The sequence below is a fragment of the Choloepus didactylus genome, chromosome 18 (assembly GCF_015220235.1).
Source record: "Choloepus didactylus isolate mChoDid1 chromosome 18, mChoDid1.pri, whole genome shotgun sequence".
In the NCBI taxonomy this organism is placed as follows: domain Eukaryota; kingdom Metazoa; phylum Chordata; class Mammalia; order Pilosa; family Megalonychidae; genus Choloepus; species Choloepus didactylus.
In genome coordinates, this window is record NC_051324.1 from 30322538 (window position 1) to 30337931 (window position 15394).

Genomic DNA, 15394 nt, shown 5'->3' on the forward strand with positions numbered 1-15394 from the left:
ACTGGCTACTGCTGGACCTAAGGGTGAAGGGAGAAACTAACAAACAGCCAGCAATGGAGATACAGTGTGGGGGGCAGGTTTACCACATTCCAGCTGGAATGTGTACCACATACTGGCTACTGCCTAACCCTAAGCTAGTCCTTCCCTGTCTCTAGCCTCAGTTTCCCCGACTGTGACATTCTCTTCGGGTCTGTCCCACCGTGACAGTCTGTGTTGCTAGGCTTCCTCTGGATACCCATCCTCACAGATATGGAGAGGACCTGCGTCGAAAGGTCACCGGCTCCATCTTCCTGTACCCCAGCAAAATAGCCCTCGAGACATTCCCGAAGGCTGTCCAATCCCACAGACTGCAGGAGCCTACCTGAGGAAATGTTTTTGGAAAAGTCCCATGCCAGTGTCTTTCCCTGGGTTCCCCTCTCTGTGGGGCAATTCTCCCAGCAGCACATCCCGGCGCAGACAGCAGGAGATACGCTCCGTGCTGAGCACCCTGCACCGGATGGATGAGATAATCATAAATCCACAAACTGCAACCAGATAAAATTATCATTATATGAAGCTAAATTATTAATTAGCACCTCTAAAAAAAGACCAGCACCACCTGGTCTTGAATCTTGGAAGCTGTCTTTCCAAAAGCAACAGAAATATCAAAATAGCTTCTCAGTGCTCCCGTGCCTGAGGTTCCCAGAAGCCTGATGGCCGGGGGTCCAGCCAGGAGGGCCGGCCCCACCTGCCCTCTTCTAGCCGGGGCACCAGGACTAGCCAGATGGGGTAAGGTTATCAAGGGGACAGGAGAGCAGGTCATGTGACCCGCTCATATGGCTGGAGAAACTGAGGCAAAGGACAAGGTAGAAGGGCCATAGCACTTGGCTCGGGAGGGGTTTGTGTGCTGGGTTGAGAAGGGGGTAGGTCCTGAGACTACCCCAACTATAAGAAAACTTGACCATTGTTCATTGATTGAGTTTCTACTGAGTGCCAACTATGCACCAGGCACCAGGAATATAGAGGAAAAGGCCGTAATTCCTTACCCTTGAAGAGCACAGAGTCTGAAAGGCTGGACCAGTGGGCCAGCTATTTCTTCTCTCTACCTCACCCCCATTCCAATTCATAGGATTTATCCCCATTATCATCATCATCGTTGTCATCATCATCCACTTCTACTACCAACCCCAACAACCTATCTTTATTCACTGAATCTTAGAACCACAGCAGTTTAATGAAGGTGGTGGGGGGAGCTTGCTTTAAAGAGCATCTTTAAAGTCCATCATCCTTGCTGTGGAGTACCTGGTGAGATCCACCTCAGCACCCCCAGCAAGAAGGAGCCCTCTCACTGCGGCAACCATCAGTCCATTGCACCTCTAGAGAGTAATTTCTTGCTCATTCATTCAATAAGCATTTACCAAGCATCTTCTTTGAACCACCTCAGTACCGGATCTTGGACATACTGAAAAAGAAGATATGACCCAGCACCTCTTTACAAAAAGCTCTCAGGATGATGAGAGAAACTAACAAACAGTGTGGGGTGCAGGTGGTGCCTTTACCACATTCCAGCTGCTGAGCTGAGCACGTGAGCTGTGTCATTTCATTTCCTCCACACAGCAGCCCTATGAGTTGGGAGCCCTTGCTACCCCCCATTTCACAGGTGGAGAAATGGTGGCACAGGGGTGGTGAGTAACTTGCCCAAGGCTTCTCAGCGGGAAAGTGGAAGGGTCAGGGTTTACGCCTAGGCCACCTGACTCCAGAGCCGTGTTCTTGGTCCCCCTGATATAACGAACGCTTCATCCCCTTACTGACAAATGTAGACCTGGCGTCCACCAGCAGCCCCGAGCAGTGACCATGAACTGTGCAGGTCTCTAAGCTTCCAGACTGGGGAGCTCTCTCCAAGGCACCTTCTGCCACTCGGAGCTCAAAAACTGGCTGGATGACTCTGGATCCAACAGGGTTTGGGTTTTAGCTCAGACGGAGATGGAGACAACCTTGTTCCCCCGTCCCCCGACATGCTTCCTCCACGTGCCCCGAAATTGGACAGTTCATATGGCCCACACTCTTCTCCAGCCCTAATATTCACTCTGGCTCCGGCCAAACGAAGCCTGAATAATTCATGGCCATTACAGGCAGCCCAGTCCTGGAGCAGAGTTCTGGTGGCCAAATTGGAGAGGGGGGTGGAGGCCAGGGCAGCTGGGCCTGAGAGGGGGCCGTGGTCAGGTTTCGAGAGCCACTAATGGCCAGGACAGGAAGAGTAAACAAGACCCGATGAATTATTCAGCCAGGCAGCTGCTGATGCAGCCTGGGTGTGGCGAGAGGATGACATCGGGCTGATCTGACAGTGTGGGCCGGGCTCTGACCAGATCCCCAAGGGTCGGGGAGAACCAGGATAAGGTACAGCCACAGTCCCTATCCCGGAGAGTGGCTGGGGCCCAACGGCAGCCAGAGCCTGTCAGAACCAGAGTCCCGGCCCTGGGTCTGCCTAGAAGGACACGTGGAAGGTGCAGGGTGCCCGGAAGTGTGCTGGCTCTGAAGGCGGTAGAGCTGGATTCGCATCATATTCAAAGCAGTGCGGCCTCAGGGAAACATTTAATCTCACTGAGCCACAGTTTTCTCAAGCAGAAAATGGAAACCATGAACTTGGTTCAGGTGAAGCCCCAAACACTATCAAATGGCAGAGATAATGGCTTCATCACAATCTGAATCCCCTGATCCTGGGCACACAGTCTGTGAGAGCCTCTGCTGGCTCTCGGGCAAGCCTGTTCTCTGGGCCTCCAGAACCCTCCTCCATCCCCCCCTGCTGTCTTCCCACCCCACTTCACAGGGCCACCTGGGACAGGGGAAGCTCTGCCTGGGACCCTGCTGCAAGCCATTGCTCAGGGAAAGTGTCAAGATTTCTGCAGACGCTTGGCTGAGCTAGGGCCCCACTCCCCCTCTGCCAGCGGCACAGGGCAAGGGGCATGGAACACACACCACCACCAGATGCTGTGCAACCCTGAGCCAGTCCCTTTTCCTCTCTGGGAGCCAGGGGCCCTCTGGCTCTGACCTCAATAACTATAAGTCAGGCTGGGAGAGAGGGGCTGGCTGACTGTGCCCGCGGCAGGACCTCTTGAGGCTGGAGGTGGGAGGGCCTGAGCTTTTCTTGAATATCCCCAAGGTAGGCAGTCAGGTCTTCCTTTAGAAAGTTCCAGCTCTCCAGCATCTCTCTTCCCCTAAAAGTGATCATGCACTAATGAGAACAGCAAAACGGTATCCATCAATATCAGCATCCTCAGAACCCACACCATCACCTTGTGCTGCCTTGCGATGCAGAGCCTAGGGCACGGCTGTGATTAGCAGTGTGAGGATGCAGCAGCAGCAGCTCAGAGAGGCCAGGGGGTTGGTCCAAGGCCACATAGCCAGTGAGCGAGGCTGTCTTCTAAAGCAGAACCACCTGTTGAGCCACTGACCTTGCCAGAAACAGAATCCTCAAGCCTGCTCCCCACTGCAGCTCCAAGCTGGCTGGGAGGCAACCTAAGGACTCAGCAGGTCATTTGATGAATTCCATTGGGTTTCCGGCCTGGCTCTACCACTTACCAACAGAGTGCCCTTGAGTGAGCCTCTTACCTGGCATATTGAGGTAATAACAGTAATTCCTGCCCCACGTGCCACTGTCTGGCTATGATAGGCCTGCCCTGTGTATCCTACCCGGGGGCCGCACCGGCAAGGGGGCAAGACTGGCTAAAGCAGGGAGGAGGTGGTCTGCATGGGGAGAGGGGAAAGGGAGGAGGGCACTCTGGGCAGGAACCCAGAACAGCTGCCTAAGTGCTCAGTAATAAGTCAGGGATATCGGCCACCCCTCGTGTTACCACAGTGCCGGGCAGCAGGGGCAGGAGGGAGGCTAAATGGGAAGGTTATTACAGCCCGAGCTGCCTCTTGGTCTCACTCATATATCAAACATCATACCTCCTTAATGGGCTCCGAGATGGCTGGCTGCCCCTAAAGGTCCAGGGCCTCCCTCAGAGCTGGAGGGTGAAAGCACGTGGGACAACTCCCAAGAGCAAATGGCACCAGATCAGCAGGGTCTGGGGCACCCCATTTCTCCACAGTCATGGTGAGGATGGGGAGAGGAGGAGTAGGGTGCTCCTGTCTGGGGAGCCTGGACCCCTGGGTTCTCATCCGCCCTCTTTGCAGTGCTCCTTGTCCCCGGGCCTCAGTTTGTCTACCTGTAAAATAGAGAGAATCCAGGAACTTGGTAAGCTGTGGTCCAAATTAAGGGCCACGGTTTCCAGAGGGGGCTAGAAAACATGCCCCAGGAATTTGAGCTTCCGCAGATGGGGAAGAGCAAAGCTGCAAAAGCCCTTCAAAGTTATTTGCCCCCTTCCCCAATTAGACAGGAGGGGGAACCACGGCGCAGGAATGGAGGATGACTTATGAAGCTCCACAGCTAGGGCCCTGGAGTCTCCGTTCCATGATCTTTCCACAGCACCAAACCGCACCCCTTGTCAGCCCGCTGGGTCCCACACAGGCCCAGGGGAAGGCTTCTGTCTCCTGGACGAACGCTCAGGACACAGAAGGGTTTCCGAGCCCTGGGGAGCACCACCATGGGGGGCTGCTCGCTGGCCAGCTCTGGGCCCTTCAGGACCCCCTGCCCCTCTGTGCTCCTGGGCACAATCACCGCACCTCAGGGGGCTGTGCCCGGGGCTGTCTTTAAAGGTGCCAGAGACATACACTGAGAACCCCAATCTCTGAACCCTGGTTCTAGCCTTGGCAGGGCACAGACCCAGGCGAGAGGCAGTAAAAGGGACCACGGCTGGGCCGCCACCTCCATAAGGCAGGGGAGCTGGGCTGGAGGGTTCTGACGCTCCTCCCAGGTCTCAGAGTCTAGGACCAGGGGTGGCAGTCAGCCACGCTCACACACCAAATATATGTCCTTAAAACAAAAAGCCACCGAGGAGATGTGTTATTTAAAGGAGAGCATCATGCAGCCTTTTGTGGCATGGAGAGTCCTCTCTGACTGTAGGAAGCCACCCTCGTCCGGCAGCTCCGAGTCAGCAAAATCAGGCACATTTTCTCCTCTCAATGCAAAATGCACAGAGCCAGCACCTTCCTTCCATGTCAGGCAGCCCGTCGATCGATCGTCCTTTCCCTCCTGCTGGAAGAGTCAAGGCCTGGAGGCTTGGCTTGGCATTCAAGGCCTCTGCGGTCTGGCACCAGCAAACTTGTGCAGACTTCACTTCCCCCACAGTCCCCACTCACCTCCACCCTGCCATGGGTGTCTCCTGGCCCCGCCCTGGCCCCACATCTGACATCCCCTCAAAAGCAGCCCAAGCCCCCCACTCTGAGCCAGCCTCTTCCTCTCCCCCCTCCCCACCAGCCCCTGCTACCTTGGTTTCCTCCATTAGTTCTCTTTGTTTCCTGCCTGTGAGCCCTCTGAAGGATGGGCTGGTTCGATAATAATCCTGCAGAGAGTCTCTGTGTTATCTATCTAGGTGGGAAAATCAAGTCCGGGGGAATCTGAAACACCCCAGCTGGACCACTTTGCAGCCAGGAGTCTTACACATAATCCTTTAATCATAATAATAGGTGTAGGGAGCTCTTGCTATAGCTGTACCACTCTTTTAAACCCTTCCGAGAACCCTGTAAAATAAGGAGTTTATTAGCGGAGCTCCTGTGTCCATTTTACAGATGAGCAAGATGAGGCTCAGAGAGGTCAAGGAACCTGCCCAGGGACTCCCAGCAGGTGAAGGGAGAGCTGGGATTTGAACCTAGGTGTGCCTGTCTCCGCAGTAGCACCAGGTGCCCTGTAACCTCCTGCGCTGCTCCCTGCGCAAGTCGGGTGGGTTCGGCCACAGACCCAGGGAGCTGGCTCCTGGGCCACACCCCGGAGCGGCCGAGTCCACAGCAGCAGTGAGCGGCTCCGTCCTCCCTCAACCTCTGTAACAAGCGGGGCCCGCGCTGCCTCTCCTGGTTAGCGTCGTGATGGCTGACGACCCACTGCGCTGAGCACGCAGCTCCTGCTGCTGCTGCCTGAGCGATTCTCTGAATTAGCTCCGTGGCTCACGGACCTGTTGGAAAAGTAAATGCAAACTGCAGAAGTGGGGGGTGGGAAACCGTCTCTCCCACTCACCACTCCTCCCGCAGCCCTAGCAGAGTGCCTGCCCCTGCAGAGGTGACCCCAGCAGGAGCCCAGGCTGGAGGCAGGGGCAGGGAGGTCCTTGACCCCCAGATGGCGGAGGGGCCTTGAGAGGTCTCCACCTGCAGCCCTTCAGGTGGGCCGTGCTCCTGCCGTGGGCCCAGGGGGTCAGGGTGGCCGCACTGCAGGCAGCCCCAGAGCCCTCACTGGGCGGCTCCTGGGAGCACTGACAGGAACCCCAAGCCGGCAGGCTGGGTCTTGGCTAGGAAGCAGGCTGCTCACTTCAACTCAGAGGGTGGCCACACTGGGGCTCTCAGGGAAACTGAGGCACGACAGCCTTCCCAAGCCGGGCACCTGATTCACTTTTGACCATGTGTGGCGTTCACGGTAAAGCCTATGGAGGGACCCAGGCTATGGGGCTTGATCCCTGCCCTGCCAACGTCACTAGGGGTTTGGTGAGGGCAGTGAAGCAGGGCACAAATGACTTACATCCAAGGCAGGAGAATAACCGATACCTTGTGCTGATCCCCAGCTTGGAAATTTACAAAGCACTTTCACAGTCTCAATTAATCCCAGAACAATGCTGTGATATTGCAGCAACCAATCCTTACTGTGCTCTTACCAAGTGCCAGGCATTGTTGTAAGTGTTCTGCATGTATTATCTTATTTAATCCCCACAGCTACACTGTGTGTTAGGTGTCATTACCAGCAGCCCCATGTGACAGGTGGAAAAACAGAGGCACAAAAAGGTTAAGTGACTTTCCTATTAAGAGGTCTGGCTGGGATTTAAACCCAGGCATACTGGCTCTGGAATCCAGGTATACAACCACCCTGCCCTGTTTCTCAGTAATCATGAGACTGGTCACTTGGCAAGTTCTTCCACTCATGAAAACAGTGAGAAAACAGGCTCACTAAACACACCACCCAAGACTACACAGCCATTAAACACTAAGGGCAAGATTTCAACCTAAGACTTGCTGACTCCAAGGCACATCCACTTCACAGTGTGCCCTGATTTCCTCCCGCTTTCAATGGGGAAACTGAGGCTCTGAGCAACTAGGTGATTTACCTATGGTTGTACCCTGCAGTTAGGTAGCAGAACTAGGGTTTGAGCCCAAATTCTTAGATTTAAAATCCAAGAAAAATACAAGTCCAGAGAAAAGGAGAGAAGTTCCATTCTATCAGCAAAGCTGGCAAGGCTTCCCAAAGGGGCTGCCTTCAAGACAGACCGTGAAGTGTGGGACCAGTTCGGGGACCACTGCTCGAGCAAAGCAGAGTAGCTGGGAAGTGGGAGCAGCAAGCAGTGCAGTTTGGCTGGAGGGTAGGATAGGTAGAGAAGGAAGGCTAAGATAGAAGGAGAGACTGGCGGACTTGAATCCTTTGCCACTTGCCAGCCATGTGACCTTAGGAAAGTAACTCCTCCTCTCCCCACCTCAGTCTCCTCATCTGGAAAATGAGGATGTTTATAGTACATGCCTCATAAGGTTGGGGGACAATAATATGAAAGGTAGAGAGAGCACTTAGTACCTACTGTGTACCAGCCCTGTGTTAGAGGCTTAATGGAATATTGTTTTTATCTCACGTTAATCCTAAAAGGTGAGTTGTATTAACCACATTTTACAGATGAGAAAACTGAGGCTATAAAAAAGTAAATGGCTCAGCCAAGATGGAGAGGCTAATAAGTAGTGGAGGTGGGATTTGAACTTGCGTTATAATCAGAGAGGCCTGACTGACATACCAGGGAGTGTGGCTCTCACTGGCTAGGGCTGCCAGGCAACAGGGAGCCCTTGAAAGTTCTGAGTTGAGGGTGGGTGGGCAGGTAACTGCCAATGGCCAAGGCTCTCCGTGGCTCAAAATAAAGAGGCTTTCCGGGCACCTGCCCCCACCTCATCACCTGCCACTCCTCATCTGTGCACAGGAGACACTTCTTCCCATCCTGATGCTAAGTAAATAAAAACAAAAATACAGCTTAATTATGACTGTGGAAAGCAGGTGCTGTCTCCTGCCAGTAGACAGAGGACGGGAATAATCAGATCAAAATGCAGGCAGACGTTCAGCACTGGACACAGATGCTGTCCCAAACCCAGGCTCCTGGCTGCCGGCCCTCACCTGTCTGTTTGAGAGAGAGGGTGAGAGGTGACCAGCCAGGGAGGAGGGCTTCGTGAGAAAATCCTGGAGCAGCTGGTGCTCAGTGGAGGCTGCACCCCACCCCCCTTGGGTGGCTCAGAGCACAGGTTCTGGAGCCAGACTGCCTAGATTTGAATCTTTGCCAACTGTGTGACCATCGGCAAGTGATTTAACCTCTCTGTGCCTCACTTTCCTCCTTAGGAAAATGGGGATTCTAATAGATATTAGGGATTTGGGGGAGGATAGTATGAAACACATTGACTGCTTAGAACAGCCTTTGGAATAAAGTGCATGTTATATGTGCATGTTAGCTACTATTTCTATCATTATTATTAATACACAGACGGTCTACATAAATGAAATAAAACCCAAAGTTCTTCCCAGATCTGGCCCAGGTCTCCTTCTGCCTCTTTTATAGCCCAGCTTTGCACACTTCCACACCCCAGCCACTCAGCACCTCCTTCCCTGCGCCTGCCTCCTGTCCCTTGCACAGGCTGGTCACCCTGTCCCGGATGTCCTCTCTCTCCTTTGTGTAGACAGAGTTTTCTTCTCATCTTTCAAGATCCAGCTCCAACCTCTTCTGTGAAGATTCCCAATCCCCTCCTTAATACCCAGCCCCCAGGGGTCTCACTTTCTCTGTGCTACGACATCCAGCACGAATATCCCACACGCCAGTTTGTGCTGTGGTCACGTGCACTTGGATCCGTCTTTTCCACCTGAATGAGGGGGAGCCCTGTGTTCGTCTTTATATCCACACCCCAGGGTCTAACCAGTGCCTTACGCAGAGGAGGTGCTCACGGAATAGGAGAGAATGGGATGGGGGAGGAAGGAAAGGCAGGAGGGAGTGAAGGAGGACAAAGAGTAACGCCCCTTTTCACCGAGGGAGAATGACAGCTCCTACTACTATTCCGCAGAGAATGGTCTTGGGGTCTGGGAGGAGGAAGGGTCCACCACACCACTTGTGGGGAAGCCTGGGCACCCCTCCCAGGGCCATAGCCTGAGGCTTCTGAGAAGTCCGGAGACACAGATAAACAGTCAGAGCTGGAAGTCCATTAGGAGTCATCAAGCACTACTCTCCCATTTCACAGATGAGGAAACTGAGGCCCAGAGATGGGCAATGACTCCTCCTAAGGCATCAGGGTATTAATGTTGGAGCTGAGACCAGACCCCTCCATTTGGAGCTCTTTCTGCTGTCTCACACAGTGCTCCTGTTCTCCAGCCCCAGGGTTCAGCCGCTCCTGCCCAAACCTCTTTAGGCTGTGCCAGGTGTACTCAGCGAATGCCAGTGGGGCAGAGTTCGCAGGGAATACTGAATTACAGGCTGGGTCCCTTCGGGGTGGTGAGGCTTAGAGTGAGGTAGGAAGAAAGGACAATGAGGGTATCAGGAAATTCAATCATCAGGCCAGAGAACCCAGGAACGATGGTGCTGGAAGAGCCCGGAGGGATTGTCCAGCCCTGCCTGTCCATCTTTCAGAACAGGGCTGCAGAGGGGCTCCTCCCGGCCCGGCCCGGAGTTCCTCTCTCATTTGCAATTTACCAGCCCCAGCCCCAGGAGCCTTTCCTGGGCTGCAGATGCTTGGGGTTCTTCGCCCAGCCATGCTGGTTTCTCCTTGACATCCCCCTCCCCCTTCCTGGAAACTCGGGAGACTGGCAGTCCTTCTGCCCTTGCCCCTGGGAGATGGGCTGGCAGAGCAAGGCCAGTGGAATTGAAAGTGGGTAAATTAATACCAATGGCTGGACAGAGGAGACAGAGCAGGACCAGGGGGGGTGACTGCTTCTTCCAAAAGAGGAAGGACGCAGCGACTTGTCTGTCTGCCCTCTCCTGGGCAGGGTCTGCCATGGAGCCCAGATCCCGAGGGTCCAAGCATCCCTGGCCGGCCAAAGCTCCGGGAGATGACGTTGATGATGGTGAGGAGGAGAAGGAGGAGGAGGAAGACTAAACACCAGCTCAGCCTCTTCTGAGCATTTGCCCTGTGCCAGGTGCTAAATTCACAAGATTATAGGCTTCATCTCATTTAATCCCCACAAGAACCCACAAAGTGCGTATTATTTTACACATCTGGAAATTGAGGCTTGAAGAGGTTAATAACTTGCCCAACACCATGAAGCTAGAGAGCAGTGGAGGCAGGAGTCACAAATCGCCTACGATTAACTATGCCTCATGGTGAGAGGAGGACAAAAACACAAACAGAAGGGAAATGTAGGGAGAGTTCTTCCCATCCCCCAGCCCTTTTCAGAATTGGAAACGAGCTCCGGAGGGGACCTTGCCTTGATTGAGATCACACAGCAAGTCAGCAAGGTGGGGCAGAGCCAGGGTTTAGGCGCAGGTCCATGCACCCCCCCACACACACACTAACCCGAGGCCCTGCTCTGCTCACACTGGAGCTCCAAGGGCCCATGACACAAGCATCTAAGGCAGGCTGCAGATGGTTGCCTGTGCCTCTCCACTGGCCCCTGTAACCCCGCCGGGAACAGACACGGCAGCAAGGGAAATGAGTCACAGACATGGCATGGAACAGGGGGCAGCAAAAGATGGAGTGGGAGTGACTCCACCGGGTCCCCAGGACAACTGGGAAAATGATAGTGACTCTTGCTTCTACAGGGAGTGGGGGCTTTTCTCAGGGGCATTGTGTGGACAGCGTCAGGGGCGTCAGGGGCCACCCCCATGTGGATTGAATGTCCTACTTTGAAATAAAGCCCAGATCAGGGAGATAACATGTGAAAATGCCTAACAGGGTGCTTGACACATAGTAGGTGCTCAAAAAAATGTCCATATCTGTCCTTCTTGTGCACGTGGTATTCCCAAGTGAGAAAAACAAATCCTCTGGAGGGAGCCCATTCCTTCCTGAAGCCCATTCATTTACTGAGCACCTACTATGTGCAGGGTGTTGCACCCAGGAAGTTCCTTCAAGCAGCCACCCTGAGCCCATGCCGAGTGCCAGGCACCGTAAAGCTGGCCCCAGCTCTGCAGGGTGGCACAGTCTTAGCTGCTTCCCTGTCCCTGTCCCTGTCCCATTCTTCTCACCACATGCTCCAGCTGGCTTTGAAACTTCCCTTTTCTGTCTCCAAGGGTCATCCTACCTTGTCAGTCTCATCTCACCTCTCCTTTTAAACTCGGGGCTTATCACTGGGTCTCCCCAGAGCTGGGTTTCTTCAGCCCCATGTGGATGGTCAACCCCCATCCGAGTTAGATACTGATGCAATTTGTATGGTCCAACCCTTTTTTTAAAAGGCAAAAAGAGCTTTAAAGACAGTCCAAAAGATGTGCTAGGCACCCCTGACTTCCCGGACGTGACCCAGGTACCCCCTCGACCGGGATTCTGGCTGCCTCTTGAGCTCTGGCTGCCTTGGGAAGCCCCCCCACCTCCACTGGAATAAGGACCCTATTTTCCTTGCCTGTCCAAGGCAGGATGAGCTCTGAGCCTCTGTGCTGGGACTAAAGCACATCTTTAGCCTCTTGGAACCCACTTGTGGCACCAGGAAAGAACACCAGAGTCAGGCAGCCCTGGTTCAAATCCCAGCTCTATTTCCTCCTAGCTGTGTGACGGTGAGCAAGTTACTTAACCTCTCTGAGTCTCAGAGCCCACATCTACCAAAGGAGGATGACGGCAATCCCTGCCTGCCTCCCGGGGCTGGAGAGAGGATTAAATGAGATAACGCAACTAGAATGCCTCGCATATTGCCTGACTCGCAGGAGGCACTCGATAAATGAAAGCTGGGATTATTATGCCCACATCTCCACCTCCAAATCAATTGCTCTGTTTCTCTGCCCTCCCTGCATGATGTCAGCTCTGGGCTCCCGTGGGAAACAGAACTAAGCAAAATCTTTTTCCCTAACTGGTCCCCACCCCCAGTCTCAGAGGGGCAGGGCAGCCACACATGACTGGGGACAGCTGCTGGCTCCATTAGCAGCCAGAGAAAGGAGCAGAGAGGTACATTCTCCTAAGAGCCTGGTTGTTTTCCACTTCACCCGCTGATAATAGAAGAAGAGTGAACAGGGGGCAGAAGGGGAGGGAAGGCTGGGAAGAGGCAATGCTAAAAGGGCCAGGAATGCGCACCACCTCCGAGGCACCTCTGCCCTGGCCCCGAAGCAAACAGCTCAGAGAGTTGCAGCCCAACTCCAGACCCTTGAGCACCCTGCCAGTTTCCTTCCTCCCGCTCCCAGGGAGAATGAAGCCATGAGCCAGCGTGCGAGGACACTCACCAGGAGCATCACAGTCTTAGCCTCGGCTTGCGGGTCAGGGAAATATTTCTTTTAGCTCCAAAGTGTCTGTCCCCTTCCTGCCTATTCTCCCTGGGCTTTACAATGTCAGACACACATGCAGATTTCTGGGTGCTCAGCTTTGCAACTGTCTCTGGGCCAGAGACATGCAGTCCAGACCATGGCTGGCTGGGATCAGAGAGCAGGCAGCATCACAGCCTGGATGGGAAGCATTCAGGCAGGCCAGTGGGAGCAGGAGCAGGTGCAGGTGCACTGTGGATGTCTGTGTGGGTGGGGATGGGGTAATCTGGCAGCAAGGAGTGGGGAGATAGCCAAGGGGACAGGACCCCCTTCCTAGAAAACCCTATCCCAGAGGAAGTGGCTTCCCAAATCACAGAGCCACATACCAGGCAGGTCCTGATCACACAGTCCAGGTCAAAGGTCAGAGCTTGGCCAGCAGCTAGGCTGAGCTCTCTTGCATCCTCCCCTCCCAGGGGACAGAGTTGGTCATGTTCTGGGCTTGGCTGAGGCCACAGCAAGAAATCTGGAGGCTCCAGAGGGTCTAGGGATAAGGGCCAGCCAACAAGCCACGGGCACATCTGGGCATCACTGGAGAGAGGACACATACTTAGTGTCCATCCGGTCGAGGCTCTGCCTTGGGCAAAGGGTCTGGGCTCCACCTATGGGGCAGGGACAGGCCAGGTAAGAAGTGCTGCCCCAGGGGCCCAGGAGTGGGTCTCCCAGGAGCTGAGAGAGGCAGGAACATTATCCAGTGGGCTGATAGGAACATCCAAGGGCAAGGGCAGGGAGGCAGGGCCACAGTGGGGAGCCTGGCCTGGCCAACCTGGAAACAGAACTAGACTGTAAGTTCCTTTCCTGCAAGGACTTGTTTTGGTTAACTACTTGTGCCTGGCATATGGAAGATGATAATTAAATACACAAAGAATGAACAAATGAAGCATTCAAGATTAAAGGCTACAAATGCTGGGACTGGGGGCTTCTTTTTCTGAATCCTTGGAGCACTTGATGTCAAGTCCATGCACCCAGCCATGTCTAACATGATTGTATTTCTTGTGTCCAGGTCTTAACTCTCCCCCAGCAACATGCTCTAATGGAGAGAGCACTGTGCTGGGAGTCATCACCCTGAATTGGCCCCCAAACCCTGTTTTAGATGGATGGTAAAACCCTGAGGCTACTGCGGTTTCATCTGTAAACTGTGGTATGGCGCAAGGTGATTCTCTAAGAGCTCTGAGAGTGTGAGCTTCCTCAGATCCCCAGGACACGGGAAAGCTGCTGATCCATGCTGAGCTGCCCCTGGCCTTCTCACTTGTGACTTTGCTTCCTTCTCACTGTGACTTCACTTCCTTCTCACTGCCCTCCTCTGAAGCGAGCCCCCGGGGAGGAAACCATGCCTTAAATGCCCCTGTGCTCCCAGCGGTTCCCAGCCAGGTGTGTTGGAGGTACACAGCAGCACACAGTAGGACTTGCAGCTCTCAGAGCTGGATGGACCTCTCATGAGCTGGTCCCACCCACTGCCACCAACAGGTAATTCAATTCAGACCCACAAACATTTACTAAGTCCCTACTGTAGGCCAAGCCCCAAGCCAGGCACAGTGGCACAAAAACAAATGGGGTACCAGGAAAGGATCTGCAGAGAAAGCATGGGGTCCCCTACCTTCCCTTCCTCCTGCTGCGCTGAGCGGAGGCCTGAGCAGGCCAGGCCCCTCAGGAGGCTGCTGACAGCGGCCTGCTGCGCTTCGCCAGGCAGACAGGCTCCGAGGGGAAGACAACAGCTTCCCAACAACCAGTTTCAGCAGGGAAGCTGTTAGAGGCCATGCTCTCTCCGCGGGCATGGCCACGGCACCCTCCAGCCACCGGCATCCCTCCTTATCCAATCGCGCTTTCTCATACAGCCTGTTCCCCTCAGCCAGAAACTGGTTTGTGAGCACAGACAGCTCAGGGCTCGGGCAGTATGTGGGGATCCGATGACAACACAGCAGGGGAAAGCAGAAGCAGCCCTTCTGGAGGTGAGCCAAGGCACAGGGGAAAGAAGTCCCTTTCCCTCCCCCAAGACAATGCACCATCCCAATGCCAAATCCACTTTCAAAACAACAGGAAAACATATGGGGACAGAAAAGAGAGGTGTGAGCGCCAGCTCCAGTTTTGAGATGAAATTCTCCTTCCTCTTTTCTCTAGATTCCTTTAAGCATTCTGGAAGAGACAGGAAGTGATAATGTAGGAGATAGAGTGTGCCTGCTGGAGGGAGACAGGGGGGCAGGGAAGGGAGGGGGCGGAGAGCAGAGTGAACCCAGGAGCACACACACACACTCACGCTCACACACACACACACACACACACACACAGATCGCCTTATCTGATTAAGGATCCAAGGGAAATCGAAAAGCTTCTGGAAAATTAAAATGACCCACCAGGTTAACCAGGCACGATCTGCAGGCAGATTATGAAAGCCAAGTTGAGTGGGGATTTCCTTTGCTCCGGGTGAGCTCCCCAGGCCCTGTTCCTAAGGCAGAAGGACAGAAAGCCAGCCAGAGAGAGGGAGCTGAGGGTGGCCTTTGCCCTCCCTGGGCTCCCAGCCCTCATCCCGGCAGGCCCTGCGGCTGGTGGCTCCTGCCCTGGGACGCAGGGTGCCCAGGGGAGAGTGGGGACAAGGACAGGGGCTTTCACTCTGCTCAGAAATCTGACAGATGAAACGTTAGCTCCTTTGCTGATTGCTGGTTCTGGCCTCAGTCAAAAACACAGTGGATCGGGGGTTGGACGGAGCCTCTGCACAAAACCCTGACCCCGAGCAGAAAGTCCAGGAACGTGGATCAAGCCCTACATCCACCATCACCCTGCGCCGTGACTTCCCCCTGCTGTATACGGGCAGCAGGGCTGGATGTTCTAGAAAGTTCCCTTTAGCCCTGGTATTCCTAGATTTTAAGACATCAGGAAGGTGGGGTTGCCTTAGG

General features: G+C 54.2%; 1 long non-coding RNA gene across 1 annotated transcript; it reads right to left on the reverse strand.

Annotated features, from left to right (window-relative positions):
• Positions 1-4966: 4966 nt before the first annotated feature.
• Positions 4967-14974, reverse strand: LOC119513052. The gene is made up of 3 exons (XR_005212541.1): positions 14855-14974; positions 5349-6029; positions 4967-5116 (listed from the first exon to the last, which is right to left on the reverse strand). It is a non-coding gene; the product is annotated as an uncharacterized LOC119513052 (long non-coding RNA).
• Positions 14975-15394: the final 420 nt, after the last annotated feature.